The following is a 16,953-nucleotide window of genomic DNA, read 5'->3' as shown; positions in this document are numbered from 1 at the left end:
GGGTGGGCAGTATGAACTACTACCAGTGGTAGTAAGTAGGCAGTAATTGATTTTTTTTTGATCAAATTCATATTTCTGGGTGGTAAGTGGGCGGGTAGTGGGCAGTAATATGATGAATTTCCAGCCCTTGATGTCTAAAGTAGTCGCTGCAGAAAGATTCAGAATTCAGTAGTAAATCTTAATCTCTTTTATCTTAATATCATTATTGAGCAGTAAACCTGAACAGAGTATTTTATGATTAAGGAAAAGGAAACAATAGCAGTCAAAAATGGGTTTTTAAAAAAGAAGTGTATAAATTTTGCATTTTGTTTTAAATTTATAATGCATTTACATGGTTATACCCTGACTGATTACATTTGGTTAGCATCTACTGATCTCCACCCTCTTTGACAATATTTCTTGCTGTGGAATGTTGGTGAGCATTGCTTTTGGTCTCTGAATTTGGAATGTCAAAATGCTAATTATTTTCTTCCTTGTAATTAGGAAATGTTCACATTGTCTATGCCCAATGATTTAAATGTATGGAACTGTGGGAAAGCACCGTAAAACCTGAATATTGGTTGCACTCTATTATTTTCACCTACAACTTTATACTCTGTCATGAAGAAGTTGGGCAGAAATTCAACTCACGGCCACCCATTTAACCAGCATAAAATGGGCATGTCCTCAATGTCATGTCGCTATCTGCCATGCCCGAACTGTGCTGGATGCCATATTGGCATTTAGTCATCCAGGGTGACTGCCTGAAACAGTCATTGGACCTCTTAAATATGCAAATCAGGGTGCTACGCGAGTTGTAGGACCCCGAATGCAAAACTCGGGGATGAATGCGCAGAGCTAAGAAAGGAAGGCCCAGCTAATTATCAGTTATTTTTGTGGGCCTCGGGGAAGCAGGAGTCGTCCTCCTGGGCCCACAGAGAACATTCCAGCCCTCTGCTAGTGTGTTCAAAGCTCTGCATGCCGATCTCACCTGTCGGCTGACTCAGCATTGGAACTGGCCAATTTCTGACTAGCAAGGTGCTGCTAAGCACCTGTTTTGCATCCACAGCTCTCCAGCAGTATTTGGCTCTGACCTGGGGCCAACACACAGCCTTCGCTCCACTGACTTTCCACCCATTTCAGCCACGTGTCAAATATCTCATCCGTTATATTTAATTGCACTCCTGTGTTTTCATGTAAGTGCAGGTTCTATGCTAGATTTTACCATATCTATTTCAATAAAATATATGGTTACTGATTATACAATATTGCAACTTTCTGGGCCAGTATTCTAGGTTACCATGAAAATGCACAGAATGAAAAAAATGCAAAGTAGGGAGGAACAGAATATTTTAGAGAATCACTTTTTTTATAGACTTGATCTTGCTCAAGATAGAAATTAAAAAAAATTAATTTTAAAATCAAAAGTAAAATGGGTTATTTAGTTTACATGCCTTACTGATTTCCATTCCTGACTCACAACATATAAATAAGAATGTGAATTTGTGTTCCCCGCCGAGAGTGGTCAGCAGCTGATTTGCGCATAGGGGGAGGAACTTAGGAGTGCTGTGGCTAGATTCCCATTTCGATAATTCTGTCTTTCTCCTGGCGTATGTCTCACATCGGCTCTCCCAGGTGGTCTAGCTGTAAACAGGAATTCACCAGAGAAGTTTGTTCACACTCCAGTGCATTGAGCCATTGGAGGATTCATTTTTACAAATATACTTTTAATTTGATCTTAATTTTTAGATAAGCTTTAAATAGTAAATTTATTGGGACAAAGGGTTGTGAATCTTTGGAATTCTTTACTCAAGAGGGCTGTGGAGACTCAGTCATTCAGTATATTCAAGACAGTGGTTGATAGATTTTTGGATACTAAGGGAATCAAGGGATATGGGGATAGTGCAGGACGGTGGAGTTGAGGTAGATGATCAGCCATGATCTTATTGAATGGCCTACTTCTGCTCCTATTTTTTATGTTCTTATGTTGCATTAATTTACATTCCTGGCTATGCTAACATATAGTGGTGATGCTTCATTCCAGAATATCACTGAAAGAAAGGAGCTTGTTCAATTTTTTCCCCCTGCTTATGGCAAGGACATTTTGAAAACTTCTGAACCAGACTTTGGAAAGTTCTGACTAGTTTGACAGGAATGGGTGGAATTACGTCAGATGAAATTCACGTCAGAGTAGTGTAAGGCATCACACGTAAGAAAAAATCTCAAGTCTACTTGCTGAATGAATGGTGTTGAACTGCCTCGGGGACAGCTCAAAAAGATCTGGGAGTGATATTTGACTCAACATTAACCATGTCATTAACCGACAGCGCTGCAGTCAATGAAGCAAACCAAAAGCTGAGCTATATTGCCAAATCAGTCGAGTTCAAGTTCTGAGGCTGTCATATTGAATTTATGTTGTGCTCTTAATCAGACTGTGACTTGAATATTGCATTCAGTTCTGGTCACTGAAGCACAACAGAAATGGTGCAATGAAGAGCCACGGGGCTAATCGCTACTGTCGGAGCAGTGAGCTATGAAGAAAGGTCAAAAAAACTGTAACTAACTAATGATCACTTAAGTGCTGGATTGGGGCTTGGATACAGTCTTTCGGCTCAGATACACTGAAATTGCGTGAGCTTTCTGACACACTCCTGAGCAAGGCCAGGTCTTTCCCCTCAGTTTCCATGGGCCTTGCTTGCGACAGAACCTCCATCCATCCATCCCAAGTGGGGCACCCTGTCCAAGGGGAGGGGGACGCCTTTGTCTGGAATTTCCTAATCCCCAGCCTGATGGATGAGTAGCGGCTGGTGAAAGAGGGGTGCAAGTCAGACCACCTAGGATCCAAGGTAGTGGTGGGAACCTTCTCAAAAATGGCGGGAGCATGAGCACTAGCAACCCCTTTATAAAGGAACTTGATTGGGCAACTGAAGATACACCCAGCACTCTCTAAAATGGCCAGCCCCTACTGCATTATGTGGCTTCCTTCGATTGGCAGTTGTCCAACATGTACCCGAGCAGCCCAAGCATCTACCGAGCTTATTTAAATCCAGGAACATCCCTCTGATCCTGCAAAGTCTGACGACATCAGCAGCAGAGGTTCCTAATGGGCTGATCCATGAAATTTCATTGGGATCACAGGCTCCCTGATTATTGGCTCAAAAGTGTTAACTAAGACAAGCTGACATTTGCAGCACAGGGACAAAATAAAACCAATGATCCACCAAGGGTTATGAAGGTCAACTGCAAGACACCAGTTCTGTGAATAATGCTGCTATAGTTCATGAAAGCAACCCAGCTCAGATTCAGCCAACTGACAAATGGAAGGGAAGAGACATAAATAATTATTTTTATTTTATCGTGGATAGGCAGGTTAATAAGGCATTTTTTTTTAAAAGCAAAACAAGCACTGATGTTTATTTCTAGAGGGATAGAATTGAGAAGAAGAGAAGTTATGTTAAAGTTGTATCGAATCTTGCTTCGCCCTCACTTGGAATACTCTTGTAAGATTTGGATCACAAGTCACACACATTACCCAAAGGGTCTTGGGAGTTGTAAGGCGTTTTATTAAAAAGCTACAGTTTTAAGCATAATCAGATATTACATACGATTGAGATAGATTTTGTGGACATACAACCCGTGACAGATGAGAGCGATCTACGGCCCCGGAATAGAATGGAACGAGCAGAGACGGATGGACGGTGAAGCAGAACGGTGGTCTTGGACTGAATGGATCTCTGCGGCATTGGTCACTTCTATTGGGTCGTCCCTTGAGCTGTTGGAGGTGTTAGACCATCGGCCAGCATCGATCCATCCCAGAGGCTAAACCTTGACCCAAGGTGTTAGGCCATAGCCAGCATGCGTCCACTTCAGGGAGGCCATCTCCTCAACTGTGTGTTTCTTTCGGCTGGCTGTTTAAAGACCTTATTTCGATGGGACAATGGATAACTCGTGTCAATCGTTTGTTACCCATTCAAGTGTCCAATTAAAGGGGAATAAGTACCTACGGCAAACCCCACCTGTCCCCATGAGATCATCTGATCTCATGTTTGGATTTCTTGATACCTTCTCTTGGACAGTTTGTTTAGAATGCTCCTCACTCTTTGTACAACTCCTTGGGCTGGATTTTTGGTTAACTTGCACCCCATTTAACGCCTCGGCAGGCCGTAAAAATGATTTTTTTGGGCGTGTGAAATGAGGTCACAAGATTTTGCGCCCAGGCAGAACTTTCGTCAATGGTTTTTCGGAGATGCTGAAACTTAGCGTCCTGCCACTGTTTTGACCGTTGGGATGACATAAATGGTCATGCGTCGCTGCGCAAGCACCCCAGGTGGACCTTTTGAGCATTTCGCCCGATTTAGCATCCGCCCAGAAAAACCAGACGGACCCAGGGTGCGCCAGGTGTTAACGGCACCATGTTGAAAGCGAAGGAGAAAATTGCCGTTGTGAATGATTTAAAGGATTGGGAGAAGAACACTGCATTACGGCATACTTTTGATTGTGAAGTTTATGTCAGTTTCTAGTTTGTTTTATAAAGGACATTTTAAAAGATAGGAGCCGTTCCTCCCGGCTAGAAGAAGGCTTATTGTTGATCATTTGCAATGTAATCGAAGAGGTCACAGACAAATGGGGAGGAGGCCTTGCCCCCCCACCCCCCCCCCCCCCATGAGTTTACAGGGAACATCGCTCATACCTCTAGCTCTCTGAGGCACAGTGCGTTCGAAAACTGCACTTCAGAAAAGAGGTGGTCACAGAGATATGCCAGCTCCAACAGGCAGACCTACAGCCTACCAGCGGCAACAGGACTGCACTTGCCTTCTATGCCACCGGCTCCTTTCAGCCTTCAGCGGGGGACATATGCTCCATCTCGCAGCATGCTACACATTGCTGCATTTGCCAGGTGACTACTGCACTGTACGCATGCAGGATGGACTTCATAAACTTCCCAGTGACCAGGGAGACCCAAAATGAGAGGGCTATAGGTTTTGGACGATTTGCTGGCTTCCCCAAGGTTCAGGGTGCCCTTGACTGTACGCACATCACCCTGCTTGTACCTTTGCAGAATAGAGGTTTACCAAAATGAAAAGGGATTCTACTCCATGAACGTACACATCGTCTGCGACTATACTCAGTGCATCATGGCAGTCAATGCCCAATATCCAGGGAGCATCCATGATGCTTTCATCTCGCATGTTCCAGCGTCGACCACAAGGCCAGAGCTGGATGCTGGGGGACATAGGTTACGGCCCTGGCACCTGGCTCATGACACCCCCCCCCCCCCCCCCACCTCCAGAAATCTCAGACAGAAGCCGAGCATCGCTATAATGAGAGCCATGGAGCCACACGCAACATCATCGAACAGACAATTGGAGTGCTCAAGCAGCGCTTCCGATACCTGGACCACTCTGAAGGCTGCCTACAATACTCCCCTCAGCAGGTCGCAGAGTTCATTGTGGTGTGCTGCATGCTGCACAACTTAGCCAATGGGGTTTGCAGGACCACCTCAGGAGAAAGGGGAGGAGCCTGGCAAGGAACCCATGCCACCACAACTACAGGGAAAGCATCGTGGAGATTTTGCCTCTGCAAAAGCCTTACACGACAGCTCATAATTGAATGCTTTGCTTGAAGAGTGAACGGCACGTTTAAGCGTTGCCTGGCCACACTATCCCACCATGTTGACTCTTCCCACTCTTTTATTCTGCAAATGAGACACTACACAGAAATGGTTAAGGTAAAGAAAAAATGTATTGAACATTGTAACATTGTAAACTTTGTAGCCTTCATTGTGAGACTTAAATTAAATAAAATGAGCTGCACCCAGCAGTGATAATTCAACATTATCAGAACATAATCCAGCATCAACAACATAATCCAGCAACTTCAATTCCTGCCCCACTATTTTTTTCCCACCGTCTTTTGCCCCCATTCCTTTCATCACCCTCCCTTGCCTGCTGCTCCTAATCAAAATGGCACCAAGATGGTGTACAGTAAGGCTGCTGTGTTGGGGGACGAGATGGCATCTGGGGATGCACTGGACCAGCTCGTGGCATGGAAGGCCCGGCTTCTTCATCGGTGTCGCCAGTCACAGGTGGTTTGGGTGACCAGCGTCGCTGATGGTTGGTTGGTGACTGAGTGGGGGGAGACGGAATGCTGTCATCCAGAGGAATGACACCATCCCCCATATCCCTGGAGCCACTTGGTCATTGACAGGGCTGGTCCCTAGCAACCGGAGCATCTTGCTAGCCTGCTTCGGAACCGTCACTTCTCCGTTTGACAGTGGGAAACACAGAGAGTATGGAGGCAGGCATGGACTGCATCACCTGCCAAAGCTGAAGCAGAGCTTGTGCCTGTGATTGCGCCATTCTATTAGGGCTCACGCCACACTCTCCGGGAATCCACTGTCACTGCTGGAGGCCCCAGCCTCATGTGGACATTGATGGCTGGTATCACAGCTTGCACTGACAATCTTCAACCTGACCTCCGTAATGGTCAATTTTGGACTGCCAATCCTCGCGGGAATCCTACCCAAGACATCAAGGAGCTGATGGCTGAATTAGATGCTCTCCTTGGACATTCCCACCATGTCCAGTTCCACATCTGCTTGTCTGTCAGCAGACCGACTTTGCCGACTCACCTTCTGGAGAGATGGCCTATGGGATTCAATCCCAGCACTGCGTTGTTGCACGCCACTGGTCCCAGGAGCCTTGGTTTACTCTGACACCGAGAGCGTCACGTCGTCCTCGGAGGAGCTGAGTGCCGGTGGTGGAGCAGGGGTCGAATGATGCTGTACCAGAGTCGGCTCATCGGTATCCTCCTCTTCCTCCTCTTCCAGATGATGGCCTGATGTGGAGGAGTCCCTTGAGGGATGCGGCGTCTGTGTTTGGTCATCTGAAAGTAGAAAGCAACAGATGAGTGGTTAGCAGCAGGGGAGGGGACAGGGTGACATGAGGAAGGTCACATAGCACAGGCTCATTTGTAGGACCGCCGCTACTTCATTCTATCTAGTCCAGAGACACTGCAGGACATTGCCCCAACCTGGTCCAGAGTCACTGCAGGACATTGCTCCAACCTATCCCAGGGAGTGTGCAGGGCTTACCTTCAGTATCCGAGCGGGGTTCAGCGACCCCAGTGGCAGCTGCCCAACCTGTGACGCGGATGAGGTCTGTCACTCTCTCCTCGTGAGTGACAGGGTCTGACGTGGACCGCCACCTGTCCACGCCTGCTCGCGGCGATTCTGAGACTACTTTGCCTGCAAAGATGAAAATGAGAATGGTTACAAGAGGGTCCATCTGCTCGTGTGGCACACACACAGCCACCAAAACACTGATACTATACTGTCTGAATGAATAGAGTCCTCTGTTTAATGGCCTTGGAAGTTGTATGTGGTTCATCAGGAGGACATCGAAGTGGGGAGCCATCTTATGAGATCTCAGAAAGCAATCTTAATAATGTTTAAAGATCATTCATGGCAAATAGGGTGCTGAACTAAGCCTGCCTATGTATCATGCATTTTAGAAGGCACCTCAGAGTGTTGCGAGGCACCAACAGTATGAGAACAAATAGTGTCAGGTTTATAATTGAAGTAATGAAGGAGTGCATGAAAAGAAAATGGTAGTCACTTTGATGACCCGGGTGAGATCATTAAATTTCTTTTGGCACTGTGTGCTAGTCCTGACCACAGTGTCCGAGGCAGAGACCTCCTCAGCTATTTCTCTCCAAATCCTCTTAAATATGGATGGCAGTGGTCTAGAAGCACCCGAAGATGCAAATCCTATCATCTTCTTTCCACAGCCCCCACTAGAGCTTCATTAGCCTCGTGGCTGAATTGCCTGGCACGCTGTCTACAATCCTCCTCCATCAAAATCCAAATGTGAAATGGCTGATTCAGCCCCAGTTGTACTGCGCATGTGTGCGCTGGTATTGGCCGTGCCCTGCATTAGCGTTTGCCACAGGAGACCAGACCAGAAGCGCCGGGAAAAATAAGTAAATAAAATAAATAATAGCACATGTGCAGAATGGCAGATTGCGTCAGCGACGGAACTTTCTGTGGTGCAACGCTGGAATTAATGTGAACGCTTCTCGTGAACTTTCATTCGGCGAAAGTTCCTTGCTCTGGCGCTAACGTTATCCAAGCGTTAAACTTTTCGCTCCGCGCGACTTGCGTCCAGAAGCGGGCAAAAACACAAAAAAACGAAAATCCAGCCCCTTATCTGATATGACTGGAATTCTCCTGTGTCATCACTTCAACCTGGAAGCCTGAGCTAGATAAACCCATGATTTCTTGCGCTGTGGACAGTTCTGGTCTCCATATTATAAAAAGGATATAGAGGCATTTGAGAAGGTGCAAACTGATGGGGTTAGATAAAGATAGGGTAGGAGGAGGCTCGTGTGGAACATAAATGCCGCCATAGACCAGTTGGGCTGAATGGCCTGTTTAAGATAGAAACATAGAAAATAGGTGCAGGAGTAGACCATTCGGCCCTTCGAGCCTGCAACACCATTCAATAAGATCATGGCTGATCAGTGCTGTAGACTCTATGTAAGACAACAAACCACCTTGGGGGAATGAGAGTGACAACACTCTGCTTTACTTTACCACACACCTCTACTCCCTTCGTGTTTGTCCAAGCTGATGAGCGCAATATTTTTTGATAGATAAGTGGCGTTCTATAAGTAGTTACAAGGCACATGTGATAGCAGATGAATATGAAGGAGCTGCTTACTTTCTCTTTCTTGCAGTGTGGTCTCAGTCGAGTTCTGTGGTCAAGTCAATATTTTAGATAATTAGCACTGTTAGGCTGTGAATTAGATTTGCTATGGTTTATGCTTTTGTGTCTGTATGTCCATTGCTACAGGTATAGTGTATACAAAGTGAAGGTACGTTCAGTGGTCTAGTGTTACAGTACATACATTAACATGCATACATAACATTATGCTTTTGTGTATGTCCATTGGCAAGTTCTATAATGCCATGTGCGTTAAGTCTCGGATGTTATCCTGGATCTGTTCTCCCCTCTTCTCCTGTGGGTGCTGATTCGATTTGGGGTGGAGTTCCAGAGGCACCAACAGTCCTCGAAATACCTCACCAAATGCCCATTCTCCTGAGCATCACAGTCAAGCCTGAGCCTGCCCTAACTTGACATGCATACAATCCAGAAGGAGTCACTGGACAGTGGTCATGAACACGATCCCTGGCTGATTCGTCCTTTCGTAAGCTCAGGGGCACTGGGGCCAATTGTAGCGCCCAATTGCTGCTTCAACTGAGATCAGCTAACTCCACGCAGACTGAGGAGTGAACCAGAGCCCTTCTGGTCTGTGTGACGTGGTACTTCTTTGAACATCATCATCATAGGCAGTCCCTCGAAACGAGGATAACTTGCTTCCACGCCAAAAAAGGATGAGTTCACAGGTGTTTCAATATCCCAGGTCCCGAACTACATACTGAAGGGTGGAAGATGCCTGTGCGTGGATTTTTCTTAACTTGGGGTGGCCGTTGCACATCAGCCACCACACGGGCTTGACGGAGCTCGGTCTTGTTCCAGTGGCAAGGGTTATCCAAGACGACTCGAGACCTACTCTGCTGCACGGACCTAGCCCGCGCACACATCGCGGTATGAGCTAGCCCATGGTGCCCCAGGGCCCTCGTCTCTTCTGGCCTCAAACTCGCGCCTCTGCTGGGCCCTGAACTCACGCCTCTCCTGGGCCTCAATCACGTCCCTCTATAATCTCTTGCCGCTCCTTCGCCCCGACCTCGCCGCTCCTGCTGTACCTGCCCACGCTCCAATCACCCGAACTGGACCTTGATGACATCCCTCTTCACAGCCATCGCCCTCCTGCACCAGCTCGTGCTGTACCTTACAGTGGTACGCCTCCATGCTGCCCATGGCCGGTGCTGGCCGCTCCTTTTATGACTGCAACCTGGGCCATTGGGGAACGTTAATCTGCCTCTTTTATATTATTATGTCCTAATAAATATTTACAATTTTTAGAACTTGATGCAAATTTTTATTATTTATCTTTTGAAGAAAACATAAAATATTAGAGTTTTGCAATAACTTTCCTGTAACAAATGTACAGGATTTTAATAACGTGTGTAACTCCAGGTTGAGAACAGCCTTTTTCTGAAGGGCTTTTATTTGTGTCTCAGTGAATTGGATCTGATTACATTGAAACCTCTGTTATCTGCAATGCTGACGGAACCTTTTGTGGATCATAGAATCTGTTATAATTGAAGTTGCATTGTATCATGGCATTTCTCATTAGCTGCGAACAGATTGTTTATTTCATTTTAACCTCTTGCCACTGTATTAAATTAGCAATTTGTCTTCCCTTCTGTAATCCAATTTACTTTTCCACAAAAAATTGATATTGTTTGCTTAAATTTCTGTTGTATTATCACAGCTGTCATCCTGCTCTCTCTCTTCCAGTGACAGTTGGTGGGGTTTCATTTGCTGAAGGTTTTCATTTTTTTTTTCCCCAACAAATTCTGGCATCTGATTCCCACAGGTTTCCTGAGTTGAAGGCTTGATTCCCGGTAATTTTGTTCGAGTCAGTAGTTCCTAAGTTCTAATTTAAACTGAAGGTTTTTTCGTTTATTTTTTTGAATAAATTCTGGCAGTCCCAACTCCTGTTCGTTTCCTGTACACTAAGCTGCGACTCCAGTGAAAACTCTGGCCGTCCTGAAGTGTGCAAATTTCCTGGCAGATAATTGGGAATGTACATAACGCAGAGTGTCAGCTTTTGCAGTGCTGTAGCTCGGCCCCATCTAATGTCAGGGTAAATTTAACTTATTGCAAATAATAAGGCACTATATTTTACTCGTTTTTGCTAAAACAATCATCTTAACTGTCTTAATACCTAAAGTTGTGTTACTGCACAGGTTCTCGTGTAAATTGAGTTTCAAGCACAAACCGATCTTTTGTGCAGGAAATCAGTCGAATGTAGCTCACAAAATCAAGCCCTTTTAAGGTAGTTAAGTCATTGGTGGTGCCAACAGTGTTTCAGCTAATAATCTTTATGAAAAGATATTTACCAATGCTATATCTGTATGGTTGGGTTAATTGGCCAAGAATACAAAAAATTATAACATGGTTTTCATTTGTCTAAGAGACTAAATTTTCACATGTATGAAAAATAGATTTCTATAAACTATTAACAAGACTAATTGTTTACTAGGATGAATCTCCGGGTATTTGAATACAAGTTAAAGCATAGTGCTCTAACGTTATGCTGATCATTCCGGGTATTGCATGCAGGTTTGGTCACTCTACATTTAAAAGACTTTGCATTGGAGACGGTTCAGAGAAGAGTAAAGAGGATGAATCCAATACTTGGGGCTCTAAGTAATGAAGAATGACTGTTGAACTGAAGGTGTTCTCATTAGAGAGATGATGATTGAGAGGCAATATGATCCAGGCTTTTATAATGCTTAGACTAATGGATAATGTAGGTACAAGCAGATTATTTAATTTGGGATTTGAGTCCTGCCCTAAAGGAACACAAGTATAAAATTAGCAATACTTAAGATTAAAATGATTTCTCTCCCTTCCCCCGCCCCCTACCCACAGAGCTATTAAAATGAGGAATAGACTACTAGATAAAATAATTAATGCTGCAAAGATTATTTGAAAATTAGCCCAGTATTTGATTAGAAATCATTTTGAGGGATATAACAATGATAGACTAGTCAGCCTAACATCAGTAGTGGATAAGGTTCTAGAGTCTATAATACTGGATAAAATTATTACTCACTGAGAAGCATATGGGTTAATTATAAGACAACCAGCACGGATTGGTAAAAGGCAAGTCTGGTGAATTTAATAGAGTTCTTTGAGGAAAAACAGAGTGTATTGATAAAAGAAATACAGTAGCTGTGGTGTGTATGGATTTTTAAAAGCTGTTTGATCATAGGAGCCTTGATGATGAAATTAAGGCGAATAGTTTTGAAGGAAATGGAGATGTTCATTTTGACTTACCTGTGCTGGGCTTTCCAAATTTAAATGGGTAAACCCAATGGCATAGAGAACAGTATCGCTGACTGTTCTAATTCCTGGTCTTCTGCTGACAGTTCTGGTGTTGAATTTGAGAAAGGAGAGTGTGAGAACAATGGATTGGTGCTGGACAGTATTGCACGGGCCCCTCCACGCCACCTTCATACCTTAGAGTCTGAGCAGTTTTCAAGGTCTGGGTACATCAGCCGTAGCAGCCTGGAACAGCAGGAAACTGGCTGGAGAGTGGAACTGGGCCAGGAGCGGAATTCTTCATGATCTGTTTGTATGCTAATGAAGCTTACCTTCAGCTTTTGAGGGTCAAAAAGACTGCAGTTTAACACATGATTTTAGTATTTTCATTAGATGGGTTATAACAATGAAGTGCACCAGAATAAAACCTACAGAATAAAATTGCAGTTGCTGTAATTACCAGGTTCACAATGCTGCATTACCACCAACCGTTGACAGCAACTTCCAGGTTGAAATCTCGGTATATCAGGTATACCTGCCTCTTCAATTTCACTATATGGAACATACACTGCAGCTTCAAGAAATGAAGTGGCACAGGACCTGAGTCTTTGGAGAAAGAAGTGAGAATCCAGGTGTGGCATCGCCTATCTATGATGTTGGTTTTTTTGTAAAGTGTATGAGAAGCATGTGCTTTCCCCATAACCAATGCAGCTACACTTTATTCTTGTAGTGTTTGGAGGGTATAAAAAATGGTGAGTAGTCTCAACATTCCAATGGGATAATGCCTGGAGGTGGCATTATGAATGTAAAGTTTTGCCACCTAATGTTGCGTGATCGTCAATCAACCGAACTCGAGATCTTTGTCAATTCTAACTGCAGTACTAAACATACACCACAGGGTAGTGCTGTAGCAAAGCATTTCCAAGGGATCAATGCCCCTTACTGATGGTACGTAAAGGGCCCTCTTGCTGCCCACAGAAATCGGTGTTTTCATGCTCTGTCTGATCCTGCTTTGTGACAACCTGCTTCACTTAGCTGCCCTTTCTGTTTAACAGCAGTATTGCTGCTGTTGTCTCGCTTCACCTCCAAGTATTGGTAAATAGCTGCCCTGCTCCTGGGGCTTTCTATCTGGTGCGGCTGGCTGCTTAGATGTCCTCACTCAATTGCCTGCCTGCCCGCCTTGTTAGTCTAGCAGTACTGCGACCTTGTTGCTCGCTGCTGCTGCTCTGTCCTGACAGAATCCGAGGGGAAAGCCAGTTGTTTCTCCTGCTTCTGCCTTTCCCATTGATCATCCTCTGAATGGTCTTGTTTTTAAATAATTTCCCCCAGTGAAGCCCTGATCTTTAGTTCATTTTATTGTCTCTTTTTTTTTTAACCCTAATGCTGTATAAGGATCATTTCAACTTACTAACCCCACATCTTTCTTTAGTTAATTTTGTCAACTTTTTCCAAAATATATTTAATTCATTTATCCTAACTATTGACAACTTTCTTTACGTTATTTATTTGATGCCATTTCTACTCAATCCTTTATAAAGCTGCTTTAAACTAATGAAACATCCCTCTTCATTTAATTCATTTTACTCCATTCCATTTTTATTGTTGACAATCCCATTCTCTACCCCCACTCCTGTTCTTTCACTGCTCCCCATCTGCTATTTTCTCCCTCTCGATTTCCCTTCCAGCCTCTGCCCTACCCCATGCTGCTCTTCCCTATTCTTGTCGTCTTTTTTCATAGCCCTACCTCATACCTGCTCCAATTATTTTCCATCCTCCTGTCCTCCTTGATGTGAAGACTGCATTGAATTTTGACTCCCTATGTGCAATGCCAAAAGAGAGAGGCTACTATTTGAAAAATGAAGACAAACTACAGGGTTCATTTTTTATCTTTCTTGTCACTTCATTTTCTCTGACCTAATACACAGATGAAATAAATATGAAGTGGGAATAAAGAAAAAATAGCATGAGAAGGAAAAAGGTGAAAAAGAAATCGGAGTTGGACAATAAATTATGATGAAAGCAAACATGACACTTGTTTTGCTGCTCCACTGAGAGGTGAAAGGTTGTAAATTGGACATGTTCATATTCTGCACATTCAACAATTCTCTTCAGCCTGCTCCTGTGTGATGTTGGTGTTCTAATGGGTCTATAGGTTCACCTTGCAGAATATCTATAATATTGTTTTTCTGTACTAAGGTAGTATAAAATGTTTCTGCAGTCAAGATAGGAATGGTAAGTGACAGAATGCAATGTTTGGGACTTCAGTACAGTGGCTCCCTCTATGGGTGAATGGACCACTGCGTGTTAATTGAAGTTAGTGGAGTCTTTTTCTTAAGGGAGCAAAATCATCCTTCGGTGTAGGACAGATTCATTCATTGATGTGAAGAATAAAATGTAGGTGAAAAGTAATATCCAACCATTTAAAGAGCAAACAATTAGTAGCCACGTGAAATTAGCTATTTTCAGTTTTACATTGATCCGACACAAGAGTTGGCACCAGTAATCCCCATTGAGAACAGGCTTCCTCTATATGGCTATCATTCACATACTAAAACTTTCACCTACGAGCAATACATAGTCTCTGTTCTTGCTTTCCTTTTGTTTCTGACGATAATAGTTTACAACCTTTAATTTATTTCGTACATCACTTCTCATTTTGTTATACCTGTATTTGATTGGGGCTTTATTGTGTGGCTTTGTAAAGAAGAAAATGCGGGAAACACACAGCAAGTCAGGTAGCATCTGTGAGGAGAAAAATAGAGTTAGCGTTTTGGGTTGCTGACCTATCAGTGCTGTTTAGGTTGTCCTTCCTCCTTTGAGCAAGCTGCTAGCAGGTGTATGTGAGCCATCCAGAATGGCACTTGGTCAGATTTTCTCCTAGAAATTGTGCAGAATTTTCACTGGAATGCTTCAATAATTGAATAGATTTTTAAATAATATATAAAATAAACTATGGGACTAGAGTTTTCACAGCATCTGTTTAGTTTGGTCAGGCTAAAGGCTCAAAAAAGCGATTGTGGCATCACAAGGATTTCTTCTAATGTTTACCAGTTTAAAATGTTAGAATATTATGGTCAAGTTGAGAGCAATACACAAGTGTCTGAAATGGCTGAATATTTTACTTTAACAACAACTTGCATTTTTAAAGCACCTTTAATGTAGTAAAATGTCCCAAGGCACTTCACATGAATCATATGAGGAAAACATGGATAATTTGTGCCGAGACTCTTTCCCGTTGTAGTCAAAGAATTACATAGGATTACATAGGATATACAGTACAGAAATAGGCCATTTGAACCAACCAGTCCATGCCGGTGTTTATACTCCACTCGAGCCGCCTCCCGTCTTTCCTCATCTAAATCTATCTGCATAACCTTCTATTCCCTTCTCCCTCATATGCTTGTCAAGCCTCCCCTTAAATGCATCTATACTATTCGTTGTGGTAGTGAGTGCCACATTCTCACCACTCTTTGGGTAAAGAAGTTTCTTCTGAATTCCCTATTTGGATTTATTGGTGACGATCTTATTTTGATGGCCTCTAGTTATGCTCTGCCCCACAAGTGGAAACATTCTCTGTATCCACTCTATCAAAACCTTTCATAATTTTAAAGACCTCTATTAGGTTACCCCTCAGCCTTTTTTCAAGAGAAAAGAGACGCAGCCTGTATTTCCTTTCCTGATATTCTGTATTGAATGTATTGATTATTTTAATAAGCAGAGTGCATTGTGGGTTCTTGTGGCTGGCAATGTCAAAACTGAACGTAATGTTCCTTGTGTACTCTCCAGTTAGTACCAAAAGTAAAAGGCTTCAGCTAACAGTACCTTTTTTAAAATAACCAAATTTGGTGTAACTGTCCCATAGATCGTATTGTTGCTGTCGCAGGATACTTGTGTATCTGTTGAACAAATTTGGGCTTCTACACCAGTGTTGCCATGTATGCTAAATCACAATGTCATGATATAGCTCGGCCGCAGTGAAAAATTTGCTCTGTTTTGGTGTGAATGATGTACTTGTGGGATGGGAATACAGTTGTTTGGCTCATTGTTAATATATCCAAATTTCCCATCATTAAAATTAGAACAAACCATTAGAAAAGAGTCTGAGGGCTTGTTTTTTCCAGGGACTGAAATCTAATGCATTTTTTTGGGGGCCACCTGATTATTATGTGACGCTAGCTTTTATTATCTTGGTACTTTTTTGAGGAAAGAAAGAAAACATTTCTATAGCATTTTTCACAACCTTGGAATGTCCCAAAGTGTTTTACAGCCAATGAAGTACTTTTGAAATGTTGTCACTGTTGTAATGGAAACACAGCAGCCAAAGTTGCACATACCGAGCTTCCATAATGAAAATAAATGACATGATCATATCTTTTGTGTGGGTTGAGGGACAAATGTTGGCCTGGACACCAGGAGAATCCACTGTTGTTATTTGAATAGTGCCGTGGAATACTTTACAACCACCTGAGCGGGCAGACAAGGCCTCAGTTTAAGGCCTCATTTGAAAGACGGCATCTTTGAAAGTGCAGCACTCCCTCAGTACTGCACTGGATTGTCAGCCTAGAGTATGTGCTTGGGTCTCTGGAGTGGGACCTGTATATACTCTGTACTTGCTGCTCACGAAGTGGTCGTCTCTATAGTTGGAAGACCAAATGCAGATTGGGTGATCGCTTTGCAAAACACCTCCGTTCAGTTCACAAGTGTGACCCTGAGCTTCTGGTTGCCTTTCATTTTAATTCTCCATCCCACTCCCACTCTGACCTCGCTGTCCTCAGCTTCATACACTGTTCCAGGGAAGATCAGCGGAAGCTCAGGGAGCAGCACCTCATCTTTTGATTAGACGGCTCACCACCAGCTTCTCAAGGGCAATTAAGGATGGGCAATAACTGCTGGCCTTGCCAGTAATGCACATATCTCAGGAATGAATAATAATTAAAAAAAACTTTACAGCATTGAGTTCAACAATTTCAGATCATAACCACAGCTCTCTTTTTTCAGACAGGTGCTGGTAATGGTT

The 16,953-nt window shown here is 43.5% G+C and overlaps 1 protein-coding gene across 2 annotated transcripts in view; it reads left to right on the top strand.

Annotated features, from left to right (window-relative positions):
* Positions 1-16,953, top strand: part of cdk14 (cyclin dependent kinase 14) — an 860,906-nt gene that overhangs the window by 550,141 nt on the left and 293,812 nt on the right. The gene's annotated exons all lie outside the window — the stretch shown is intronic.

This window comes from Pristiophorus japonicus, chromosome 5 (assembly GCF_044704955.1).
Source record: "Pristiophorus japonicus isolate sPriJap1 chromosome 5, sPriJap1.hap1, whole genome shotgun sequence".
Lineage (NCBI taxonomy): Eukaryota > Metazoa > Chordata > Chondrichthyes > Pristiophoridae > Pristiophorus > Pristiophorus japonicus.
This window is presented reverse-complemented; position numbering and strand designations above follow the sequence as displayed.